The sequence below is a fragment of the Amblyomma mixtum genome, chromosome 2, assembly GCF_055824585.1.
Source record: "Amblyomma mixtum isolate Tamu chromosome 2, ASM5582458v1, whole genome shotgun sequence".
Lineage (NCBI taxonomy): Eukaryota > Metazoa > Arthropoda > Arachnida > Ixodida > Ixodidae > Amblyomma > Amblyomma mixtum.
This window is the reverse complement of record NC_143013.1, coordinates 225,584,564-225,610,789: the sequence shown is the minus strand read 5'-3', so window position 1 is coordinate 225,610,789 and position 26,226 is coordinate 225,584,564. Positions and strand designations below refer to the sequence as shown.

Here is a 26,226-nt window from a genome sequence, read left to right as displayed (position 1 = left end):
ACACACAAGCGTCACCCTGAAAATGTTGAGGGACCTATTATGTTCGTGGTAGATTATCTTGCAAATCTGCTAAAACATATGCGACGCCAGCCCAGAGTGCAGTGCAGAGGTCAAGGTACTTGGGGTCTTCAACCGTCATCGTATCTCCATCTGTGTGCTGAAAGTAAAATTATCTCTCATTATGAGTGCTAAGCGAAGCAATGGGTACGCCTCTCTTTTTCCACTGGCTAAGGTCGGGCGCGTCATCTCCCAGCGTGAGTTCTGTGGCGTTAATATTGCCACGTATCATTGTAGTGTTTGATCGTTCACGCTCAAGGCTGCAGGAAAGGGTTGTTATCACTTTTGTTCGTGACGCGAGAAGCGACCAGACTAATCTCGATTGGTCGCAGTCATGAAAGGCTGCATCTAGGTTTTTCTAGATTACTGTAGATGATCTTGTCCTGTTATCTGGAAGTTTCCTTGCCGCCTTTAAATTGAGCGATTCCGCGAGCGGCGGAAATTCGTAGTTCGACGACCGACGAGCACGCTTGTTGCTTACGCCGCCGCCGAGTGATTCAGTTCCTTTGCGGGCGCAAGTCAGCCCAAATAAAGAACTGAATCACTCGGCGGCGGCGTAAGCAACAAGCGTGCTCGTCGGTCGTCGAACTACGAATGTCCGCCGCTCGCGGCATCGCTCAATTTAAAGGCGGCAAGGAAACTTCCAGATAACAGGACAAGATCATCTACAGTAATCTAGAAAAACCTAGATGCAGCCTTTCATGACTGCGACCAATCGAGATTAGTCTGGTCGCTTCTCGCGTCACGAACAAAAGTGATAACAACCCTTTCCTGCAGCCTTGAGCGTGAACGAGCAAACACTACAATGATACATGGCATTACCCCCCTTCCAGACTCCAAACGTCGTGAGAAAGGAGAGGTGCTGGGTAGCCTTCCATGTTCCGGACACCCCCTACAAGTCGTGACGCCAGCCCTCCGAGTCATTCTCCGGAGGACCTGACTCCAGTCTACCACGCAGCCTCTGGAGCCGCAGCAGTGCGCCGTCCTGCACCTCGACGACGGGACCCAAGCCCCTATCGCCCTCAGCCAGCAAATGCCACGTATCATAGTAGTGTTTGCTCGTTCACGCTCAAGGCTGCAGGAAAGGGTTGTTATCACTTTTGTTCGTGACGCGAGAAGCGACCACACTAATCTCGATTGGTCGCAGTCATGAAAGGCTGCATCTAGGTTTTTCTAGATTACTGTAGATGATCTTGTCCTGTTATCTGGAAGTTTCCTTGCCGCCTTTAAATTGAGCGATGCCGCGAGCGGCGGACATTCGTAGTTCGACGACCGACGAGCACGCTTGTTGCTGCCCGAGCTCGTCCAGAACCAGCGAAGATTTTCGGCGCTGGCTTGCTGAGAAGTTTTGACAAGTGCAGGCGGGCCTCGGATCCACTGCGACCCCGAGGATCCGCAACCAGCCTCCCAGCCCAGGCGCCGTGCCTTTGCCGGTGCTCGGGCAACTTCCTGGCCTTCAAGCAGCAGCCCAGTCGGCCGCCCGTGACGTCATGGGAGGCCCGGGACCTGCTGCCCCTCCGGTGTTCCGTGCGCCGCCCCCAAAGGCGCACTGTTTTTCGTTCACAGTTACATCCGACGCGACAGCTGACGACATCGTCGACGGCATCGAGTTGGTTGTCGGCCCGAAAGGGCTAGAGAGCCTCCAGCACCATGGAGGCATGAAGTTCTGCGTCGCCATGGCCTCGGCTGCGGCGGCGGAGAAGATGCTCGTGGAAGGCGCCTTCAACGTGAACGGCACTTCCGTCCCAGTAGCCTGCGTGGGTCCTGCCGTGGTCCACGTGACGGCTTTTCGTGTGCCGCTGTTCGTGGGAGACGCAGCGCTGGCAGCGGCACTGAGCTCTTTCGGCAAGGTGCTGGACATCACCCACCCCGTCCTCAAGGGCCGTCGTCACGTCGGCAACGGGACGCGCGTGGTCCGGATCGAGATGAAGCAGGCGGTGCCGAACTTCTTGACCGTCCAGGGCCACCGCGTCATGTTTGACTACCGAGGCGTCCGGAAGGTGTGTTCCCGCTGCGGGCAGGACGGCCACATCGGCGCGGCGTGTCGAACGCCGCGGTGCGCTCGCTGCGAGGTGTTCGGCCACGACACGGCCGGATGCGTAGCGGCTTGCAGGCGCTGCGGTGGAAGCCACGCCACAGCGGACTGCCTGCGGCCACGGTCCTATGCGGCGGCCGCCGCCTCGAGGAAGGAACCGAGTAAGGACAACGTGGCCGCAGAAACGCGGAGCCCACCAACCGTCCGGACGCCTGTTGCCGACGAGCACCCAATGACCAGCCGCCCGAGGGAGCCCGAACCCGCCCCCGCGACGGAGGTGCCCGTGAAGGAGCAGCTCGAGGGGACGCCTTCAAACGAGGTGGAGCCGTTCGGTGCTGTTTTCGCGGAACCCTTGCCGCCGCTACCCCACACAGCTTCCTTCAACACCGAGAGCAGCAGCGGCGATGAGTCGAGCGTGGCGTCGGGCGACCTGGTGGACGTACCGGACAAAGTCACGCCGCTTCGCCTGACAGGCGACTTGACGTGCGGCCAGGTGTCAGGAACGACGACTCCTGGAGGTGCGGACGACGCGCGCTTCCCGTCACCAGCCAGCCACACCCTCCCATCGGCGACACTGGCGTCGGCATCGGCTTCAGCTGCGAGCGTCGCCAAGACCACGCAGCAACCGGTGAGCGAGGCCACAAGCGCCGACGGCCCCGAAAACATGGACTTTTCCCGACCAGACTTCAAACGTGCCCACCCCCAATCATCGGAATCCGAAGGGACTGTTAACGAACGTTCTAGCAAAAAAGTGCCGCGCGCGCCAAGCGCCGCCCATGGCAGCGCTCTTTAGGTTGTATGCTATGCCGTCGGTGCTCTTGGCAGTCATGGCGGTTGTGCATCTCCTCTCCCTGAATGTTCGGGGATTTCAATCCGTAGACAGACAGAGAGAGGTGATGCACTTTGCCAGGGCTAGGGGCGTCTACATCCTGTTTTTACAGGAATGCAACTTCCGTACTTCACTTGATGTGCTGAATTTCACCACCCGGTTTTCTGTTTTTGCTTATTTTTCGTTGCCTGATTTTCATATGTGCGGTGTTGGTGTCGTTTTTGTAAACCCCTGCCTGCGCGCGGGTGCTCATTGCACTTTCGGGCTGGACGGCCGCACTCTTGCGGTCGACTTCACACTAAACCAGCGGCGGGTACGTGCGTTGGTTGTATATGCGCCAGCACGGCGGACTAATAGTTCTGATTTTTTTGAGCGCCTCGACTCATTCCTCCTTGATCCCTACCCCACTTTCATCGTCGGTGACTTCAATTGTGTACTTAACATCGACCGTGACGTCCGCGGACAGGGTCACGGTCGCCGTTATTGCGGTGCCCCCGCGCTCCGCGATCTCGTGACTCAGTTCCGCTTGTCTGATGCGTGGGTGCAGCTTCACGGGGATGCCTTTGGAGCGACGTTTGAGAGAGCACAGTAAGCGAGTCGGATAGACAAATTCTATTTTCCACCAGAGCTCGCTTCTTTTGTCGTTAGCTGCGAAGTTCTCGCGTTCCCTGCAGGCACGCCGGTGATTTCCGATCACCACCCCTTGTCAGTCAGGCTCGACTTTGGTGAGGACACCCCACGTACTGTTACGTGGCGCATGGACACGAGCCTACTGGCGGACCCGGAAAGCGTGGCGTCGCTGCGTACGGCGTTGGCAGCATCGTGCAGGAGCTTCGTTGCGACTGATTCATGGGACACACTCAAGGCTCGTTGGCAAGCAACCCTGGTGGCGGCCGGTCAAGACCGCAGACGCCGGGTAACTCATGCACTGAATGACACCCTCAAGCGCATCCATATAGTGCAAAGGGGAGCACCCTTAACCTTTGCCATGAGCGATTACCTGAGTCTACTTAAAGCACGTTACCACGTGTTGCTCTGCCAGTCATCACGGGCAGCTAGTCGTGCACACCAGCTCGGGCGGCCGATATCAGACCCGGCTGTGCTACGACACGTACGCGCAGGCACGGCAGAGGAATTCGCTCCCGCTACTGTGCCTTTCGTGACACTCCCAGACGGCACCCAAAGCAAAACCACGGCCGATATCTGCACGATCTTCGCAAGCCACTTTTCGAACCTGTTCTCTACGGACAGTTGGCTACATCTTCAAGATGGTTATGACGGGCTTCTACAAAGTTTTTTTGGAAACTTGCCACGAGTAGCTGAAGAGTTGCATGAAAACCTTTGCGCACCAGCCACAAGCCAAGAGCTGCACGCCATCCTGCAGAGTATGAATGCAGCCTCTGCCCCCGGTCCAGGCGGCATTCCAACAAGTTTTTATTCAAACTTTTTTTACGAGATCCAAGGAGCGCTCCTGAAGATGGTCAACGGCTTCCTCGCGGATGGGTTACGTCCAAACTCTTTCCGCGAATGTCGCATCATACTCATTCCGAAAGCGGGCGGTGACCCCTCCGACCCGCAAGCATGGCGGCCCATAAGCCTCTTAAACGCAGATTACAAAATAGTCACATCTTTACTGAACACAAGAATGCGGACGATCCTACCTCACCTAATCCACCGGGCTCAAACCAGCAGCGTGCCTGACCGCTCTGTGTTTGATGCATTGGCACTCACTAGAGACCTGTTCACATTTGCCAGCAGGACGGGCTTCAGCGGGTGCTTTGTTTCACTAGACCAGGCGAAAGCATTCGATCGGGTGGAACACTCGTATCTGTTCGGAGTCCTTGAAGCCTTCGGATTCCCTCCGCAAATTGTCAGCAGGCTGCGCTTACTTTACGCAGACCTGAATGCTCGTCTCTCCGTAAACGGCCACCAGAGCGCTCCCTTCTCAGTCACCAGGGGCATAAGGCAAGGATGCCCTCTCTCCCCAACATTCTTCGTGTTGTGCCTGGATCCACTCATCCGGCGCATTAACGACAGCCCATCCATACGCGGCTTCCCTCTGCCTGGCCAGGGCCAAATCAAGGTATCGGCCTACGACGATGACGTGCCGCTTTTCCTCAAGGACGAGGATAGCTACGCCGCTTTTTCGCGGCTGTTTCTCGAGTACAGCGAGATATCTGGGGCCCTATTGAACATGGGAAAAAGCAAGGCACTAAGGTTTGGCACCTTCACACCGAACCTTGCGGGCGAGGTGGAGTGGGTGCAGGGAGTGAAAGTCCTGGGAGTAGTATTCCTCGCCAGCGGAGAAGTAGCCCGCGAAACCTGGACTAACCTCCGCACGAACGCTGAGAAACGCCTCTCGGTGGCGTCAACTTTCCGCCTTTCAATGGCAGAGCGCTGCTATATAGTTAAGTCCACAATCCTAGCCGCATGTTTTTTTGTCACCCGCGTCGCAAACCCACCGCGCACGTTTGCGCGCAGGCTAACCTCGGCCTGTGGCTCTTTCGTTTGGGCGGGCAAAACCGAACTTGTGTCACGAATGTTCATGCGCCTTCCATCGTACATGGGTGGGTTTGGTATACCTTGTATCCGCACCATGTGCAATGTGCTCGCCTTGCGAGGAGTACGAGATCTTGTACGCAACCCAGACTATCCCGGGAGAACACTCCTCACATATTTTTTGGGTACAGCGCGTAACGTGTTTTTTTCACAACACGTGGTTGGCCCTACAGCCGAGCAGCCGCCGGCATTTTTCGTTAATGTGCGTCGCACACTGACGTCGTTGACTGCCAGCGTGCCCGATCTGGATGTTGATGAAACCCCACCCTCCAGAATGTGTGAAGCACTAACGGTCGCTGCGCTGACCCGCGAACAACTCCAGAAAACGAGACGGGCACGCTGGCGCCAACTGACCTCAGCTACGCTTCCTGCAGATGTCAGGGACTTCGGCTGGCTGCGAGGCTGGCGGGTCCTGCCCACAAGAGACCGCCTTGCGGCGTGGGGCGTGGCGCCCTCCGCCCGATGCCCGCAGTGCGGTCTGCTTGAAACTTTGCAGCACGCAATGTTTGAGTGTGTAGTTGCGCGCACTTTTTGGACATTAGTGTCACGCATGTTTTTAACCCGCCTGGAAGCGCGCACTAGTTCTCCCGAAGTGTTTCAAAATATGCTCTTGTGTGTCGGCATGTTCGTTTTGTGGCGGCAGCGTGGAGTGGCATCCTTAAATGGGCGTCCGCAAAGAACAATGTTCCCAATGTTGCAGCGCCTGCGCACGCGCCTCTTTGAACAAGCATGCATGGACGCTCTGTCAATGAGCGAGGCTGAGTTCTTGCGCAAATGGTCGACATACTTTATCGTCCTGCGCGGCGGTCGAGTATCGGCATTTTTACTGCATTACTGACATGCTCAGTGCTGCGCCACTGCGCATGTGCTTGAATGATCAGAGAATTAAGTTCATCTGTTTTGTTGTATTTTCTATGCTATGACAGATAAAATAAACTTCTCTTTCTACGCCGCCGCCGAGTGATTCAGTTCTTTTGCGGGCGCAAGTCAGCCCAAATAAAGAGCTTCGTTTCCAAGACTGGTTGGTGTCTTCCTGACCGCTGGACTGCCGTCACTGCAACGTGACATCTGGTGGAGGTGCTGGGTAGCCTTCCATGTTCCGGACACCCCCTACAAGTCGTGACGCCAGCCCTCCGAGTCGTTCTCCGGAGGACCTGACTCCAGTCTACCACGCAGCCTCTGGAGCCGCAGCAGTGCGGCGTCCTGCACCTCGACGACGGGACCCAAGCCCCTATCGCCATTAGCCAGCTGTGCTGGAGCGCTGCCCTCTCGTCCCAACTCGCCCGCCCTACGAGCATCGAACGCGGCCTTGGAAAAGCGACAAGGGGAGAACTCCCGACCAGCGCCACCCACAATGCTTCCACTGGGGAGAAGCCGGTCACATTCTCCGGTACTGCCCATACAGGAGAATGGGCATCCGAGGGTTCCCTTACGACTCTCCACGACCCCGACCCGGCCAGCGACCAGCCGAAATCGAGGAGTTTTTGCGTCCGGAAGGATACTCATCGCCGAGCCGCCTATCGCGTTCTCCGTCGCCATCGTCACCGCGCTAAGTATCTCCTAGCCGAGGATACGCAGTGCGTGGACACTTCCCCAGCCCCCGAAGGTTAAACTGAATAAAGAAGCCTCTGGAGGTGAGGTTGCTTCAGAACGCAAGAACTAAGATCCTCCATCGACGAAAACAGAAAACCATGCCCCCTACGACGACGACGAACCCTACGACAACGACGACCCTTACGACAACGACGACCCTTACGACAACGACGACCCTTACGACAACGACGACCCTTACGACAACGACGACCCTTACGACAACGACGACACCTACGACGACGACGACGACCCCTACGACAACGACGACCCCTACGACAACGACGACCCTTAGACAAAGACGACCCCTACGACGACGACGATCCCTACGACGACGACGATGCCTACGACGACGATCCCTACGACGACGATCCCTACGACGACGATAAATACGACGACAAAAACTACAACACCGACGACGACAACTACACGACCAGACTTGAAGCTTTTACCGCTGCCCTTACACCTTATTAGGAACGCTAAAGGACTCTAAGTTCTCGAAGCATTGGCCGTGTTTAATTTCATTTTAAAGCATCGAGACGATGCTTCTATGGAAGGGGGGTAATGCCACGTATCATTGTAGTGTTTGCTCGTTCACGCTCAAGGCTGCAGGAAAGGGTTGTTATCACTTTTGTTCGTGACGCGAGAAGCGACCAGACTAATCTCGATTGGTCGCAGTCATGAAAGGCTGCATCTAGGTTTTTCTAGATTACTGTAGATGATCTTGTCCTGTTATCTGGAAGTTTCCTTGCCGCCTTTAAATTGAGCGATGCCGCGAGCGGCGGACATTCGTAGTTCGACGACCGCCGAGCACGCCTGTTGCTGCCCGAGCTCGTCCAGACCCAGCGAAGGTTTTTTTCGGCGCTGGCTTCCTGAGAAGTTTCGTCGACAAGTGCAGGCGGGCCCCGGATCCACTGCGACCCGGAGGTTCCGCAACCAGCCTCCCCCGCCCAGGCGCCGTGCCTTTGCCGGTGCTCGGGCAAACTGCGTGAAGTTCGTGCAAGCAGCAGCCCAGCCGGCCACCCGTGACGTCATGGGAGGCCCGGGACCTGCTGCCCCTCCCGTGTTCCGTGCGCCGCCCCCAAAGGCGCACTGTTTTTCATTTATAGTTACTTCCGACGCGACAGCTGACGACATCGTCGACGGCATCGAGTTGGTTGTCGGACCGAAAGGGCTGGAGAGCCTCCAGCACCATGGAGGCATGAAGTTCTGCGTCGCCATGGCCTCGGCTGCGGCGGCGGAGAAGATGCTCGTGGAAGGCGCCTTCAACGTGAACGGCACTTCCGTCCCAGTAGCCTGCGTGGGTCCTGCCGTGGTCCACGTGACGGCTTTTCGTGTGCCGCTGTTCGTGGGAGACGCGGCGCTGGCAGCGGCACTGAGCTCCTACGGCAAGGTGCTTCACATCACCCATCCCGTCCTCAAGGGCCGTCGTCACGTCGGCAATGGGACGCGGGTGGTCCGGATCGAGATGAAGCAGGCGGTGCCGAACTTCTTGACCGTCCAGGGCCACCGCGTCATGTTTGACTACCGAGGCGTCCGGAAGGTGTGTTCCCGCTGCGGGCAGGACGGCCACATCGGCGCGGCGTGTCGAACGCCGCGGTGCGCTCGCTGCGAGGTGTTCGGCCACGACACGGCCGGATGCGGAGCGGCTTGCAGGCGCTGCGGTGGAAGCCACGCCTCAGCGGACTGCCTGCGGCCACGGTCCTATGCGGCGGCCGCCGCCTCGAGAAAGGAACCGAGCAAGGACAACGTGGTCGCAGAAACGCGGAGCACACCAACTGTCCGGACGCCTGTTGCCGACGCGGACCTTACGACCAGCAGCCCGAGGGAGCCCGAGCCCACCCCCGCGACGGAGGTGCCCGTGAAGGAGCAGCTCGAGGGGACGCCTTCAAACGAGGTGGAGCCGTTCGGTGCTGTTTTCGCGGAACCCTTGCCGCCGCTACCCCGCACAGCTTCCTTCAACACCGAGAGCAGCAGCGGCGATGAGTCGAGCGTGGCGTCGGGCGACCTGGTGGACGTACCGGACAAAGTCACGCCGCTTCGCCTGACAGGCGACTTGACGTGCTGCCAGGTGTCAGGAACGACGACTCCTGGAGGTGCGGACGACGCGCGCTTCCCGTCACCAGCCAGCCACACCCTCCCATCGGCGACCCTGGCGTCGGCATCGGCTTCAGCTGCGAGCGTCGCCAAGACCACGCAGCAACCGTTGAGCGAGGCCACAAGCGCCGACGGCCCCGAAAACATGGACTTTTCCCGACCAGACTTCAAACGTGCCCACCCCCAATCATCGGAATCCGAAGGGACTGTTAACGAACGTTCTAGCAAAAAAGTGCCGCGCGCGCCAAGCGCCGCCCATGGCAGCGCTCTTTAGGTTGTATGCTATGCCGTCGGTGCTCTTGGCAGTCATGGCGGTTGTGCATCTCCTCTCCCTGAATGTTCGGGGATTTCAATCCGTAGACAGACAGAGAGAGGTGATGCACTTTGCCAGGGCTAGGGGCGTCGACATCCTGTTTTTACAGGAATGCAACTTCCGTACTTCACTTGATGTGCTGAATTTCACCACCCGGTTTTCTGTTTTTGCTTATTTTTCGTTGACTGATTTTCATATGTGCGGTGTTGGTGTCGTTTTTGTAAACCCCTGCCTGCGCGCGGGTGCTCATTGCACTTTCGGGCTGGACGGCCGCACTCTTGCGGTCGACTTCACACTAAACCAGCGGCGGGTACGTGCGTTGGTTGTATATGCGCCAGCACGGCGGACTAGTAGTTCTGATTTTTTTGAGCGCCTCGACTCATTCCTCCTTGATCCCTACCCCACTTTCATCGTCGGTGACTTCAATTCTGTACTTAACATCGACCGTGACGTCCGCGGACAGGGTCACGGTCGCCATTATTGCGGTGCCCCCGCGCTCCGCGATCTCGTGACTCAGTTCCGCTTGTCTGACGCGTGGGTGCAGCTTCACCGGGATGCCTTTGGAGCGACGTTTGAGAGAGCACAGTCAGCGAGTCGGATAGACAAATTCTATTTTCCACCAGGGCTCGCTTCCTTTGTCGTAAGCTGCGAAGTTCTCGCGTTCCCTGCAGGCACGCCGGTGATTTCCGATCACCACCCCTTGTCAGTCAGGCTCGACTTTGGTGAGGACACCCCACGTACTGTTACGTGGCGCATGGACACGAGCCTACTGGCGGACCCGGAAAGCGTGGCGTCGCTGCGTACGGCGTTGGCAGCATCGTGCAAGAGCTTCGTTGCGACTGATTCATGGGACACACTCAAGGCTCGTTGGCAGGCAACTCTGGTGGCGGCCGGTCAAGACCGCAGACGCCGGGTAACTCATGCACTGAATGACACCCTCAAGCGCATCCGTATAGTGCAAAGGGGAGCACCCTTAACCTTAGCCATGAGCGATTACCTCAGTCTACTTAAAGCACGTTACCACGTGTTGCTCTGCCAGTCATCACGGGCAGCTAGTCGTGCACACCAGCTCGGGCGGCCGATATCAGACCCGGCTGTGCTACGACACGTACGCGCAGGCACGGCAGAGGAATTCGCTCCCGCTACTGTGCCTTTCGTGACACTCCCAGACGGCACCCAAAGCAAAACCACGGCCGATATCTGCACGATCTTCGCAAGCCACTTTTCGAACCTGTTCTCTACGGACAGTTGGCTACATCTTCAAGATGGTTATGACGGGCTTCTACAAAGTTTTTTTGGAAACTTGCCACAAGTAGCTGAAGAGTTGCATGAAAACCTTTGCGCACCAGCCACAAGCCAAGAGCTGCACGCCATCCTGCAGAGTATGAATGCAGCCTCTGCCCCCGGTCCAGACGGCATTCCAACAAGTTTTTATTCAAAATTTTTTTACGAGATCCAAGGAGCGCTCCTGAAGATGGTCAACGGCTTCCTCGCGGATGGGTTACGTCCAAACTCTTTCCGCGAATGTCGCATCATACTCATTCCGAAAGCGGGCGGTGACCCCTCCGACCCGCAAGCATGGCGGCCCATAAGCCTCTTAAACGCAGATTACAAAATAGTCACATCTTTACTGAACACAAGAATGCGGACGATCCTACCTCACCTAATCCACCGGGCTCAAACCAGCAGCGTCCCTGACCGCTCTGTGTTTGATGCATTGGCACTCACTAGAGACCTGTTCACATTTGCCAGCAGGACGGGCTTCAGCGGGTGCTTTGTTTCACTAGACCAGGCGAAAGCATTCGATCGGGTGGAACACTCGTATCTGTTCGGAGTCCTTGAAGCTTTCGGATTCCCTCCGCAAATTGTCAGCAGGCTGCGCTTACTTTACGCAGACCTGAACGCTCGTCTCTCCGTAAACGGCCACCAGAGCGCTCCCTTCTCAGTCACCAGGGGCATAAGGCAAGGATGCCCTCTCTCCCCAACATTCTTCGTGTTGTGCCTGGATCCACTCATCCGGCGCATTATCGACAGCCCATCCATACGCGGCTTCCCTCTGCCTGGCCAGGGCCAAATCAAGGTATCGGCCTACGCCGATGACGTGTCGCTTTTCCTCAAGGACGAGGCTCGAGTACAGCGAGATATCTGGGGCCCTATTGAACAGGGCAAAAAGCAAGGCACTAAGGTTTGGCACCTTCACACCGAACCTTGCGGGCGAGGTGGAGTGGGTGCAGGGAGTGAAAGTCCTGGGAGTAGTATTCCTCGCCAGCGGAGAAGTAGCCCGCGAAACCTGGACTAACCTCCGCACGAACGCTGAGAAACGCCTCTCGGTGGCGTCAACTTTCCGCCTTTCAATGGCAGAGCGCTGCTATATAGTTAAGTCCACAATCCTAGCCGCATGTTATTTTGTCGCCCGCGTCGCAAACCCACCGCGCACGTTTGCGCGCAGGCTAACCTCGGCCTGTGGCTCTTTCGTTTGGGCGGGCAAAACCGAACTTGTGTCACGAATGTTCATGCGCCTTCCATCGTACATGGGTGGCTTTGGTATACCTTGTATCCGCACCATGTGCAATGTGCTCGCCTTGCGAGGAGTACGAGATCTTGTACGCAACCCAGACTATCCCGGGAGAACACTCCTCACATACTTTCTGGGTACAGCGCGTAACGTGTTTTTTTCACAACACGTGGTTGGCCCTACAGCCGAGCAGCCGCCGGAATTTTTCGTTAATGTGCGTCGCACACTGACGTCGTTGACTGCCAGCGTGCCCGATCTGGATGTTGATGAAACCCCGCCCTCCAGAATGTGTGAAGCACTAACGGTCGCTGCGCTGACCCGCGAACAACTCCAGAAAACGAGACGGGCACGCTGGCGCCAACTGACATCAGCTACGCTTCCTGCAGATGTCAGGGACTTCGGCTGGCTGCGAGGCTGGCGGGTCCTGCCCACAAGAGACCGCCTTGCGGCGTGGGGCGTGGCGCCCTCCGCCCGATGCCCGCAGTGCGGTCTGCTTGAAACTTTGCAGCACGCAATGTTTGAGTGTGTAGTTGCGCGCACCTTTTGGACATTAGTGTCACGCATGTTTTTAACCCGCCTCGAAGCGCGCACTAGTTCACGCGAACTGTTCACAAATATGCTCTTGTGTGTCGGCATGTTCGTTTTGTGGCGGCAGCGTGGAGTGGCATCCTTAAATGGGCGTCCGCAAAGAACAATGTTCCCAATGTTGCAGCGCCTGCGCACGCGCCTCTTTGAACAAGCATGCATGGACGCTCTGTCAATGAGCGAGGCCGAGTTCTTGCGCAAATGGTCGACATACTTTATCGTCCTGCGCGGCGGTCGAGTATCGGCATTTTTACTGCATTACTGACGTGCTCAGTGCTGCGTCACTGCGCATGTGCTTGACTGATCAGAGAATTAAGTTCATCTGTTTTGTTTTGTATTTTCTATGTTAAAACAGAAAAAATAAACTTCTCTTTCTACGCCGCCGCCGAGTGATTCAGTTCTTTTGCGGGCGCAAGTCAGCCCAAATAAAGAGCTTCGTTTCCAAGACTGGTTGGTGTCTTCCTGACCGCTGGACTGCCGTCACTACAACGTGACAATATCACGGAACAAACTTAGTACTTCCGCGACGATACATTTTGCCTGCTCGCTGCGCCCGATGAAGTGGAGTCCTTTCGGTCTGAATGTCCCGAGTCAAATTCCATGGCAAAGTTTACGCGTTCCACCGTTTTCTTGCCATGCACTTCGAAGTAGCGTTTTCCACCGACAAAGTCCATTTCTTCGCCGGTAAGGAGCACGCAGCGGAGAAAACGACGTGGGCACAGTCCGAGATGACGAAGAACGCGGAGTGACCGCCAAGACACAAACGCGCCTCCACCGTCATCCATGGCACCCTGACCGACGTCCCAGGAGTCGATGTGGCCTCCAACAATGACGATCTGCATTCAGACGCCAGATTAGAACGCCGAAGATTAGTTCAAAGCACTCACACGCTCACCGACATCGACCAATAATCTTGCCACTTGCACTGTTCTCTTGCAATTTCCTAGCACCAGCGACGCCATTTTCGTTTAACAGTTAAAAAAAGCATAACACTCAGTTGGATGAAAATTTGACCCGGCCGCTCCCGAATTGACCGCGCCTAATACGATGGTGACCACCAAATTTCGCCCGGGTCACCCTCAAAATTTGGCCTACCCATCCTCAAAATTAGACCACCGCAGATTTGGACCGAAATCGATTTAGCCATCACTGACCGCGCCCAAGATGTTGGTGGCCTCCAATATGGCCCGGCCCACCCTGAAACTTGTACTAAGTAGATTTAGACCGAAACTGATGTTCAGGCATTCTTTGCCGCTTCCAGCATGATGGTGACCTAGACATTTGGCCAACTGCCGAAAATTGATTTCGGCCGATTTGGGCCAAGATCGATAGCCAAACATAATTGAGCGTGCCAGACACGATGGCGAATTTCAAATTTGGCCCTGGCTATTGCTAAAATTTGACCTTGAAGATTTGGAAATGCTATCACACCAATAGGTTTAACCAAGGTAAATCTTTGACAATTTTAAATACTAATCTACTGCCAGTGCCGACATTAACCATTGCACTACTTTTTGGTTTCATAACACCCAAGCAATCCTTAAGCGAAAAAAATTCTGAAGCCATACCTAGGCTGTGGAATCAATTACTACTGTGTCTTTATTCAGCGAAAATCCGCAATTAGGACCTTAATTGTGATAGTAAGCAGTGTTAGGAAGAAATCTGCAGTGTATCATAAACGGACAAAAACAATGAAAAGACTGAAGTGCGCAGGCTTTTAGGCGTCAAAAAACTCCTGATTGGCAGTGTTTGGCGCCACTCCTGATTGCCAGTGTTTGGTGACAATCTGCCCATTAAAAAAGCGCTTTCATGTGCTTTGTTTTGAATGCGACATTGAAAGCAAAATAAGCCGAATTTTTTCCCCCCCACTGATGGGCACACCTCGCTAGCGTTTGCGCTTCCTTCAATTTCGGCTATGATGTTCCGGGATAACCTTAAGGGCAGAAACTTCGCACCCATGACGAGTTTAACAACTGGCGCAATACCTGAAAAAGAAAAGGAAGGCATAACAAATTAATAGAATTGTCCACCTTTTTTTATAACTACGAATTTTAACTTTGTCTTTAATATTTTTGTGAGACAATTATTTTTGCATTGGACGTTATTTCTGCTCAATTTTTTCAGAGCATGAGAAACTTCCCCATATGTAAGCAGTGAGCTTTGCATAAAATGAGGCAAAAAGCACCCTCAATGCACTGGGTAGATGAGATATGGAAGCATGTTTCACTTTTACATACGTAGCTGCAATTTTGTCAGGTACACGGCCAACTGTAGAAAGGCCATTTTTAAATGTAATATTTCAGTTTTTCACGTGATGTTCACAAATGACCAACATTAGATTTCGGGCAGATATTCCTTCTGTTCGCGCCGTCTATCAAAGCACCTTGCTGCTTTATAAACTCTAGTAAGCAGCATTCGGAAATGGCATACATCCATGCTTCCTGCGAGTTCTCAGGATTGCACTGTTTACATCCAATGCCAGGTACCTCTTTTTTGAAGCCTTTTCAAAAGCTCGGCGTCTTCAACGGTGATGGCAGCCGCTGGTATTAAGTCGGAAGCCTTTAATGTCTCATCGCTGTAAGCAGCAGTTGTCGACAGAAAATGTCACGCTTTTCAATCGGTGGAAAAGGTCGTGACGTCACAGTGCGCGAATTTCAAACGGGGCCAATTGTACTTTTGGCTAGTATCGTATAGTACTGCTCCAAGTAAGTGGGACTGAGCTTAGTTAATTGCTTAATTACCCAATTAGCCTAATTAGCTTTACTAGTCAGGCCATATAAATAAATAAAACCGATTAACAAATTGGTCGAGGTCAGGAATCGAACCCCGGTCTTCGGCGTGAGAGACGAGCATGCTATCCACTCCGCCATGCCAGCTCGATGGTTTGGAATGAACAAAGGCGCGTCTAGTGAATACGGTGTCTTCACTCACTCTCATCCTCCTCCATTCCCTTCCGGCGAGGTTTAGGTGTCCACCGACAAATGAGAGAGATACATTTCCTTTCCTCAAAAACCAATTCACCGACGAGCGAGGCGTAGAACCGAATGGGCGATGGCGTTCTATGGACTCCTTGGCAGCGTTGCAAGACGCTGTCGCGTTCCACTCTTAGGGGCGAAGCTTAACATCTTAACCACGCATCAGTGACCACACTTTAGGTCAAAAAAGTGCCCCCCTGAATTTTGTGAGACAGTTACTGCGTAATTTCCTTTCCTCAAATACAATTTTCATTTTCTTCATTACGGCTCCTCTTTATCTATCTTCTTTCACTCCCACTTCCTCCCTTCCTCTACGGTGCGGTTCAGGTGTCCACCGAGATGAAGGAGAATTACTGCGCCATTTCCTTTCCTCAAAAAGCGCTGCGTTCGGCATCGCGCCGAACGGGTGGTGGCGTTCCGTGGACTCCCTGGCAGCGTTACAACGCGCTGTCGCGTTCCACTCCTAAAGGCGAAGCTTAAGCGTCATTAATTAGCAGTTAATCAGTATTCAGGCATTAATCAGTAATTAATCATTGATTAGTGATTTGTCATCACTTAGTAATTAGTACTCAATTATATGTGACGCCACCAGTGCCACAGAAACAGCGAAGGTGGTGCGGAAAACGCTTCCGCCTCTACCCACTTTAGACAGTCAAAGTGCCCCCTGAATTTTTCTACGCACTCCCTTTGCGTAGAGGGTATTCCCGCCGTGAGGAGATCCTATGGAGAGTGGCGTCACTGACCGCACTAGCGCTGCCACGGCACTTACCCTGGCTGCAGCGGGCGGGCCATGGATTCTGTACTTTGCTGTTTCGTAATACAATGTGTATTTCTGATTGAAGACGACGATCCTGCCTTTGCCCCGCCGCGGTGGCTCAGTGGTTACGGCGCTTGGGTGCTGGCCCGAAAGACGTGGGGTCAATCACGGCCGCGGTGGCTGAACTTCTATGGAGGCGAAATTCTAGAGTCCCGTGTAGTGTGCGATGTCAGTGCACGTTAAAGAACCCCAGGCGGTCGAAATTTCCGGAGCCCTTCAGTACGGCGTCCCTCATAGCCTGAGTTGCCTTGGGACGTTAAACGACAATAAACCAAACCAACCAAACCGACAATCTTGCCTTTAACCTGCGAAAACCGCGTGTTTTTCAGCAATCACATCGTCAGTTCTGAAACTGATCGTCGTTCAAAAATTCTTTTCCTCTCTATAAAACCAACAATCGTAGCGCGCACCGTTTAGTATTAGCGGTCGGGAGAAATCAAGAAGTCATCGTTATCTCCCGGAAGGTTATTTGACAGGCATAAAGGATCATTCAGTTTTTATCAGCGAAAAGAAGTGTCAGTTCTAATCATCATAAATATATTTTCATCATCTTCTTCGGAGTATGCAGTTGCCCAGCAAAGGCATATAAATGTTGTTTCTTCATCAGAATAAATCAGTTGCAAGTCCAGTGGTGCAAGTCCAGCAGGGACACCGTAGTGAAGGGCTCCGCCAATTTCGAACACCTGGGGTTCTTTAACGTCCACGGACATCGCTCAGTAGAGGGGCCTTTAGAGTATCGCCTCCATCGAAATTCGACCACTGCAGCCGGGAGTTCAGAATTTTTAATAAAGGAGGCCGCTTCACGGTCATACCTGCGCCATTATATGACCTTCTAGGTTTGTACGCGAGAAGTGAAGCTTTCGCTACAAATATACAAATCTTGGCCGATACAGTCATAGACACAAGATAACTACGTACCTTATATTTGTGTTTTTGAAGCTATGAAAACGAATCTACGACGAAGACTAGAGCAGTGACGCCTTTATGACCAGCACCTGCAGTTCCGCCAAGGCCCAAAATCGGTAATTTCTTCAGTCTTGGGCATGTCATCCAGGCCCCTTCTTTGCTTAATCGGTAATTTCTTCAGTCTTAGGCATGTCATCCAGGCCCCTTCTTTGCTTGTAATCCAATACGGTACTCGCACCAGCTCTCTGTACACCTTGTCAAAGTCCTGCTTTCGCAGGAGGTCTAGCAAGCAGGAGATGCTTCTTTCCAGGTTCCTGGTGCCTGTGAATCTTGAGCGCAATGTATCCACAAACACTGCCAGCTCTGGTACGTCCTGTTCTTCTCTGAGCCGTGAACGACGACGTTGATGATGCTCTCCAAAGCAGACGCGCAACTCCGAATATGCAAAACCAGGTTGCTCCGCATGATGCGATTGAACGTATTTCACTCATAAAGGCCTTAATAGAAGGTAACTTGCCTCAGCTAACACAAACAAACAGTGTATGGTAACTAAAATTTCCATTTATTGTATTAACTATAACTATCAGAAGTGGCAGTGGTAAAAAAATCTGCCTCTCCCGTAACCGAGAGTAGAGTAAGCATGAAATGTTTACCGGCCTAATATCATCTCGGTGGACACCCGCACCGTACAGGAAGGGAGGAACGCCGCCACCCGCTCAGCGCAATGCCTTGCCATTTGAACGCAAGGTTTTTTGAGGAAAGGAAATGGCGCAGTAATTCTCTGCCATCTCGGTGGACACCCGAACCGCACCGTCATGGAAGGGAGGAACGCCACCACCCGTTCGGCGCGATGCCTTGCCCTTTGAACGCAGCGCTTCTCACCCGGGCCCCTGTGCGCCTGCGCGGCTTTGCTGCGATGCGCGAAGCCCCTAAGAGATCACGTATGACAACGAAGTGTATCGTAACATTTATGTGCTTTTTGCACGCGTTATTAGAAATCGGAAATTATAATTCCGTGCATTATCAAACGCACAGCGACTGATATCTTGATAAACATTGAGAAGACACTGGCAGCAGTTATTTTTTGTGACTCCTTTGGAGACCAACCGGCGCTTGCATGCCGGTCGCGTAGGAGGGCTTAGAGAGAGTCGTTAAATCTCGTTAAGTCTCGTACGGTGCCCGGATGTTCTCGTTTGAGAGCCCGGATGACGGGTCTCGGTCTCGGCGTGACGTCACCACTGCCGACAACGGGGGCTAAAAGCATTTCATGCTTAAAATTGATTTATTTTGTTACAGGACTTCATGATGGCGCAGTCTCCCCAGTGCAGAACTCTGAAGGGTGATGCACTCCAGCGCGCACGCTTGATCAGTGATTGCTGGTCACTCGAATATCTCAAGGAATAACTTTTTTCTTGGCTGTTTACGTCTTAGCACATACTCTCGTCGAATTGCGCCATTTAGCATGCGGAGCTTTTTTAATCTTGCTTTCCACATACAGCAACTGATTAGAATCAGGTATCTCATGATAAATTTCAGGACCACCACTAGCAATGCTTGTTTCCAGTAAAGGTTAAAAATTACTGGGTATGTTGTGTTTTCTCAAATTCATTGTATTAGACCGCGCTGTACTGAACTTCTTAGACATCTTGATAAATAAAATCACTTCCGAAATAACAGCTGAGGACTGTGCTATATCCTGCAACGGGAAGTACTTGGCACGCACTGTAAATTGTTAACTGAACGGCTGCAAACCGATTATTAAGGCTAGCTTTTTTCCTATAATTTAATTGTATTGTGTTCTACATGTTACTATTGATCAGCCACGCAATGTTGAGACGAATGCTAATTGACCCGATATCGTCGCCGACCTAAGCTACCAAAAAGAGGAGCTTCTCAGCGTTTGTCGCTAGTGTTCCGGCTCTTGTTTATTAAATTACTGTGTAGGAGCACGACATTTCCTACTATCCTTTGTCAAGGACACATTTTGGGACTTTAAAATCTTTTTCTAGCCTGCTGAGTGCTATAATAAACCACAAAATTCAGGGGGCACTTTGACTGTCTAAAGTGCGTAGAGGCGAAAGCGTTTTCCGCACCACTCTGGCTGCTTCTGTGGCACTGGTGGCGTCACATATAATCGAGTACTAATTACTAAGTGATGACAAATCACTAATTAATGGTTAATTACTGATTAATGCCTGAATACTAATTAACTGCTAATTAAGCTTGAGCTTAAAGGGACACTGAGGAGAGCACTATTAATATTTTTTTTATAGTAAAATCCGATAGTTCGGCATGTCATGTCTTTGTTGCCACTTGGCCGGCAGCGAAAGATGCATTTATTTCTAAGAAATTTGGATTGGAAGTTGAAAAAGTTTTTCCCGCCGCTCTGATTCAAACTTGGGATTCGTCTATGACGACAGAGGACTAAGAGACGCGAAACATGACGTGCACATGACGTAACGCAGACTCCGTGATTTCTGGCTGCCAGCAGTGCGGCTACAGATGCTAGAAGGTTTTCCTCTGTAGTGCGGCCTAGCAGCAGCCGAAAAGAAAGCTACCGCCGGCCGCACGTTGAAGGCATCTATCGGCTATTGCGGCCGTCGCTACAGTCGCTTCGATTACGTTTGCACTGGCGTTTTGCCAGCGTTACGATGGATCTCGTTCTCGAAGTCGTCAACGAAGTTCTCGCAAATAGACACCTTTAGCATACCGTGTACCTTGTTACCGCTAGCGGAGCCCGCCTACCGCCGGAAAACAGGCGCTGATTTGTCCCGATGCTTCAGGAGCGCGCGTAGCAGCCGGGCACGTGGCGCCATCTGGCGACGTCAAGGAGATTTGCGCATGCATTGGCTGCGCCTCAGTGATGCATGGCTTCTCGGTTCCTGGTGTTGCTAGAACCATTCGTTCTAGCAACACTGTTTTGTTCTATGATCTCATCACGCTTGTACTTGCGAGTTTGGCCTGTGGCGGCGATACCTGTATTTTGGTTCTTGCTCTTTTCTACGTTACAAGAGCTTTGTTGTCAGTATGAGTGGTGTTTTTGTAATCAGGAGCTGGTATTCTGTCGATACAAGCCAACTTCAATTTCTCCTCAGTGTCCCTTTAAGCTTCGCCTTTAGGAGTGGAACGCGACAGCATGTTGTAGCGCTGCCAGGGAGTCCACGGAACGCCACCACCCGTTCGGCGCGATGCCTTGCCGTTTCAACGCAACGGTTTTTGAGGAAAGGAAATGGCGCAGTAAATCTCTGTCATCTCGGTGGACACCTGAACCGCACCGTAGAGGAACGGAGGAAGTGAGAGTGAAATAAGAAAGACGAAGATGGCCCGTAATGAAGAAAATGAAAATTGTATTTGAGGAAAGAAAATTACGCAGTAAGGGTCTCACATATCTCGGTGGACACCCGTCAAAATTCAGGGGGGGGGGGGTGCACTTTTTGACCTAAAGTGTGGTCACTGATCTGTGGTTAAGATGTTAAGCTTCGCCTCTAAGAGTGGAACGCGAGAGCGTCTTGCAACGCTGCCAGGGAGTCCATAGAACACCATCGCCCATTCGGTTCTACGCCTCGCTCGTCGGTAAATTGGTTTTCGAGGAAAGGAAATGTATTTCTCTCTCATATCTCGGTGGACACCTAAACCTCGCCGGAAGGGAAGGGAGGAGGATGGCAGTGGGCGAAGACACCGTATTCACTAGAGGTGCCTTTGTTCAATCCAAACCATCGAGCTGGCATGGCGGAGTGGATAGCATGCTCGTCTCGCACTCCGAAGACCGGGGTTCGATTCCCGAGCTCGACCAATTGCTTACTAGGTTTTATTTATTTACATGGCCTGACTAGAGAAGTTAATTAGGCTAATTGGGTAATTAAGCAATTAACTAAGCTCAGTCCCACTTACTTGGAGCATCACTATATGGTCCCTTCAATTGGTGGCATGGTTACTAGCCAAAGTACAATTGGCCCCGTTTGAAATTGGCGCACTTTGACGTCACGGCCGTTTCGACCAACTGAAAAGCGTGACATTCTCTGTCGACAACTGCTGCTTACAACGATGAGACATTAAAGGCTTTCGCCTTAATAAATTGGTGAAATTCTTTACAGCCTAATGTTTTGATGGAAGAAATTAGGACGTTCGTCTCAATCCCTTGGCAAATATGGAGCTTCAAATTTATTTATTTATTTATTTATTTATTTATTTATTTATTTATTTATTTATTTAACATTACTGTCAACCATCTTGCGAGGGTCCTTACAGCGAGGGTATAAAAATTTCATAAAAAAACAGCACTATTCACAAGCACTGAATACATCAGTATGAAACGGTACATCATTCAGTCAAGCATCAAATGGCACTTTCAAGCAGGTGGCGATCCAGGGATCGTTCGAATTCATGCACATCACTCTGTTCCACAACACTCATTGGCAAGTCATTCCACATTTCAACTGCATGGGGGAAGAAGGAATGTTTGAAAGCTTCACTACGGGCGTTGTACGGTTGAATTATCCGACTATGATTTGTTCTAGAACTCCGTTTGCCTGGTGCTTGTATATATGTTTCCTTCTGAATATTTATCCGTCCTTGCAGCATCTGGAATAATAGCTTCAGCCGATTTTTTTTGTCTTTGTGTTTCTAATAAATCCAGGTTAAAGGAATCGAGCATATCTGCATCTGAGCCTGTGCTTCGATATCGGCAGCAAATAAAGCGTATTGCGTACCTCTGAACTCTTTCTAATTGTTTCTTTAAATAATTCTGTTTATAACTCCCTACTACTGACGCATAATCAAGGACTGGCCTCACAAAAGCTTTATATGCAATTATTCTTACATCCCGTGTAGCATGCTCCAATTTGTTTCTAAAAAAATATAACCTCTGGTATGGTTTAGAACACACCTCTTCTATATGTGTGCCCCAATTAAAGTTTTGTGCTATTGCCATTTCTAGATACTTAAACTGAGTTACATTTACCAAACATTTGTCACCAATGACATATGGGAACAAAAGAACAGACTTCTTCGGGGGATATATGGGTTTGATTGACACACCCAAACTATGTGGCGTTGGCATTCACAACGTTGTGGCAGAAACGCAGCAGTGTAGCTACAGGCCGCGGTGGTGCTGATGGTAACAAAAATTTTAAAGAGACTATGCAGTAAATTATTTGCGATTACGTAAAGCCGACGAGAGATAGGCATTCCATCACTCGTCACCCCAGCGCAAGAATTTTTGGGCTAGCATCAATAGTAACGAAGTTATAGACAATCAAATATTACGCTCCTCCTCTCCACCCCCCTAAACTCGTACGCGCGGAGCACCAAGAAAAAATAAAGAAAACAGCTCTGGGACTGGGCCCCGCCCAAGAATACGTCAATCGCTGACATTCGGTTTGCGACTTCCGGTTGTTGTACCCAGCACCCCAGCAGCAGCGTCTCTCCGTTCTCTCTTCGCCTTCCCGGATCGCGGCGCACGTCGGATTTCTTTGCTTGTCACTGCGACTAAGGCACTGCGAGTGGTTCCCGAACTCCGGACAGAAAGAGGCGGCAGAGGTAAATTGAAAACATATGCATGAAGGCAATGCAGTGGCTCGGGACGCCGTAGTGGAGGACTCCGGATAGTTTCGACCACCAGGGGATCACTAATCTGAAATGACATCACAGAATACACGGACGTCAAGCGTTTTCGCTTTCGTCGAAATGTGACCGCCGTAGCCAGAATCGAGCCCGAGCCTTTCGGGTAAGCTGCCGAGCGCAATAGGTACTTAGTTTTACATTGGATAAGTAACAAAAGGGCTTCATGTGCGCTATAGCTGCGACAGTTCAAATTGAGTGCTCTTGTTTATCCATGTGAGCTCTAATGCTGAAGAATCACAAGCGCTGAACCCCAAAGAAATTTATTAGGCTGAACACTGTCCGCCTAACAAATTTGATGATGGCGATAAGGGTCCTCACATCAAGTGCTGTTCACAGAAAAAAATTTACTACATAAGAACCACGTATTTAAATGTATAATCTCATGATCCAGTTAGTCCAAGTAACGACTCCATTCTCCCATTCACTGCCATTCTGTCATCATCACTAGCTGCCATTCTGGTCCAAATACGCTTTGGGCCTGAGTGAGGTGTACATGAAGGAAAAAATCACAGGTGTATGGTGTGGTGTACGTCAGCAGAGTACATCTTAAGAAATAATCGTCGCAATGCTATTCTAAACTCCCATGCATCGCACAGACTTCGCATACTGCGTTAACACGTAATAAAACTAAAGATGTGTGTGCTCGAGGCACAATACTGAGGGATGGGCTAGAGATGAAAAGAATTTTTTTTCCCGCATCATCCTCTAAACGCTTTAAGCATAAAGCGCCGTTGTGAATTTGTCGCTCAGTACTGGTTGACTGCCTTATTAAATTCACACATATGGCGTGCAGTCTTGTATGGGCAAAGTTATCATCGCTAATGTTCTGCTCTTATAAGCTTTGCCAGAGGTCTATGCAGACACATGCGCCAACTGATTCATTGATACGGGCGTAAAAAAGTCGGGAACAGTACTGGAGGTTATTGATCCATTCAAACACTGTGTCATGTGAAGTCAAGAGTTGGACGAAATCTCGTCCAGTCAGGGAGGCTCATAATGAAAGTTAAAAAAGGACGCAAACCAAAGGAAGTTGATCGACTTGGGTAAGGCAAACGTGCTGGCAACTGAAAGGAATCTCTTCCGTTGCATTCCCCTAAAATGATTATTTATTCAAACAGCTAATCACACCCTAAGTCGCGATACTGGAGATCTCAGGCCTGTATTACCATGCTCCCTGATCCATTTTTCGAACGTATTTAATCCCGGTGCACTACCTAATTCATCTCATTATGAAAAAGGCTGCCATATGGAAGCCGAAACGTCGTTGTTAGCTTGTTGTCTTTCCCTTTGGTTGGCATCCTTTTTTCTTTTATTGCTGTGTCAAATTAGTCGAGGAATTTTTTGTGTGGCTTCTATGCACAAAGGAAATATTATGTTGGCTCTATTTACGACTTACCGAATCTTGAAGTGTCAGAGTGATGGCGTTTTTTCTTCACTCAGTGTCAAAGTGCAACCCATTGAGCTGAAAATTTTTCGGAGGCAAGTTCACATACATTGCGTGCGACTCATTCAGTGAGAGCTCCTGTTAAGAGTAGCTGAGTACCGCTTTTTCGGAAGGTGCCGGAAATGGTGGTGCCCCTTTAGCATGGCGAGTCAGCCGGACGAGGACTATCAACCTCGGGTAAACTGAAACCTGGAGCAGCATTCATCTTAGCATCCCCATAGCAGCATAAGAAACCTCGCCGTACATTGAGCCTCCGCGCGTGCACTCGACGTCCAACGGAGGGCTCGCGGACCACAGGTGATATGCATGCCTGGCGCATAAAGTCTCACCAGATTTTCAGAATGTGTCGATACACCTTCATTGTTTCCGAGCACTAAGACTGTAGCTTCCACTGCCATAACCCCTCTGAGCATACTTTTCGGTTTATTCGATGTATGGTTTCGATTTGTATTCTAACAAACCCTTCTTCCGTTCTCGACAAAAGATACAACATTCACTACGAGCGGGATGTAGCTGGGATGATGTTATTCTTTTCTATTGGACCATGATTTCATTAGTAATTACAGCAAAAATTTCATATCTGTGTGCCATCGCAGGTGCAAGGAATCTGAGTTTGAAGTTTCTTCTATCTTTCACCCTGCTTTTCTCTAGGCATGCAGTTAAAAAGATATTAGGAAGGGTCGATGAATGTTTTTATTCGATGATGTTCTCCATCTGAGGCTTTCATTCATCTCAGTAAAACAGGTGCCGTTGAAAATGGACGAATGACAGCAGATAGGTGAATACTAGCTTCGCAAAAATTCGTACTAACACTGTTAGCATACAGATTCCGCTAGGCGCGAATACCGGTATTTCTGCTGCACCAATGACAAAGTGATTATCATGAAAAGGCCTATTTGTTGGATATGATGGGAGGCGCCATATGCAATTAAGCCTCACACGAATTCTATGCTTAAAAACTTAGCTACATATCCCAAAAGAGGGCCTTACATCTGCTCGTACTAATGATGTGGAATCTGGAACTGAACACACAGAAAAATAATAATTATTTTTAGTTTATTCAAAAAAGCGCGCCATTCCCTGCGAAATGGGCATTCAGGTCACTTTTATGGTTCATTTTCGTCCACTCTTTGTAATGCTGTTGAAGTGAAAACATCTTTCGGCTGTAGAAATGACATACTTTAGGGGGCTTTGTACACAGTTGTGTACATTGGAAAGTCACACCTTTTTTAATTGTGCTGTTCCTTGTACTGCTTATATTGTTACATTGCATGGAAATCTGGAAAACTTTACAATGCCTTCGCAAAATTCTTCACCTCGTGTAGTGAACTCAAAACCACAAACTTAGCAGCAGAGGCTACAGAATCGCGCGAAGACTAATATGAGCAATTTGGTTGAGGTTTAACAAGTGCATATTCAGAAAATTGTATTTTATTCCAACACCCATCACTGCGCAATCTAAAAGCGCCTGTGATAAAGAGCCAGCAGCCAGCATTACTCAGTCGCTCACGCGTAAGGTGTTACACCGCCTTTGAGGCTCAATGGTAGCAGCTGTAGTTAGGTTGGATATTAGGGAATCCGAGGAAGCTTGTGCATGCTTAAGTTTAGAAAGACTTGGACAGCATCAGCACAGATATGCTCTCTCATTTCAACTGCGAAGAATCTATAAATTCTATTTGGAACTTCACCACTTTGTGACAGATGGGAAGCTGTAGCAGCATCATGGAGAGAAAAAAATGGAGGTCATACTTGTCCAGACAAATTGGATTTAGAAGATTATTCACTTGGAGCACCTCTTTAAACTACCAAACAAATATACTGGCTTTTTCTAACTGTTGACCGCGAAAGATTAATTTTGAAGTGATCGTGGGTTCGTATCATT

At 51.1% G+C, this 26,226-nt stretch overlaps 1 pseudogene; it reads right to left on the bottom strand.

Annotated features, from left to right (window-relative positions):
- Positions 1 to 17,193, bottom strand: LOC149362779 (carboxypeptidase Q-like; annotated as a pseudogene).
- Positions 17,194 to 26,226: the final 9,033 nt, after the last annotated feature.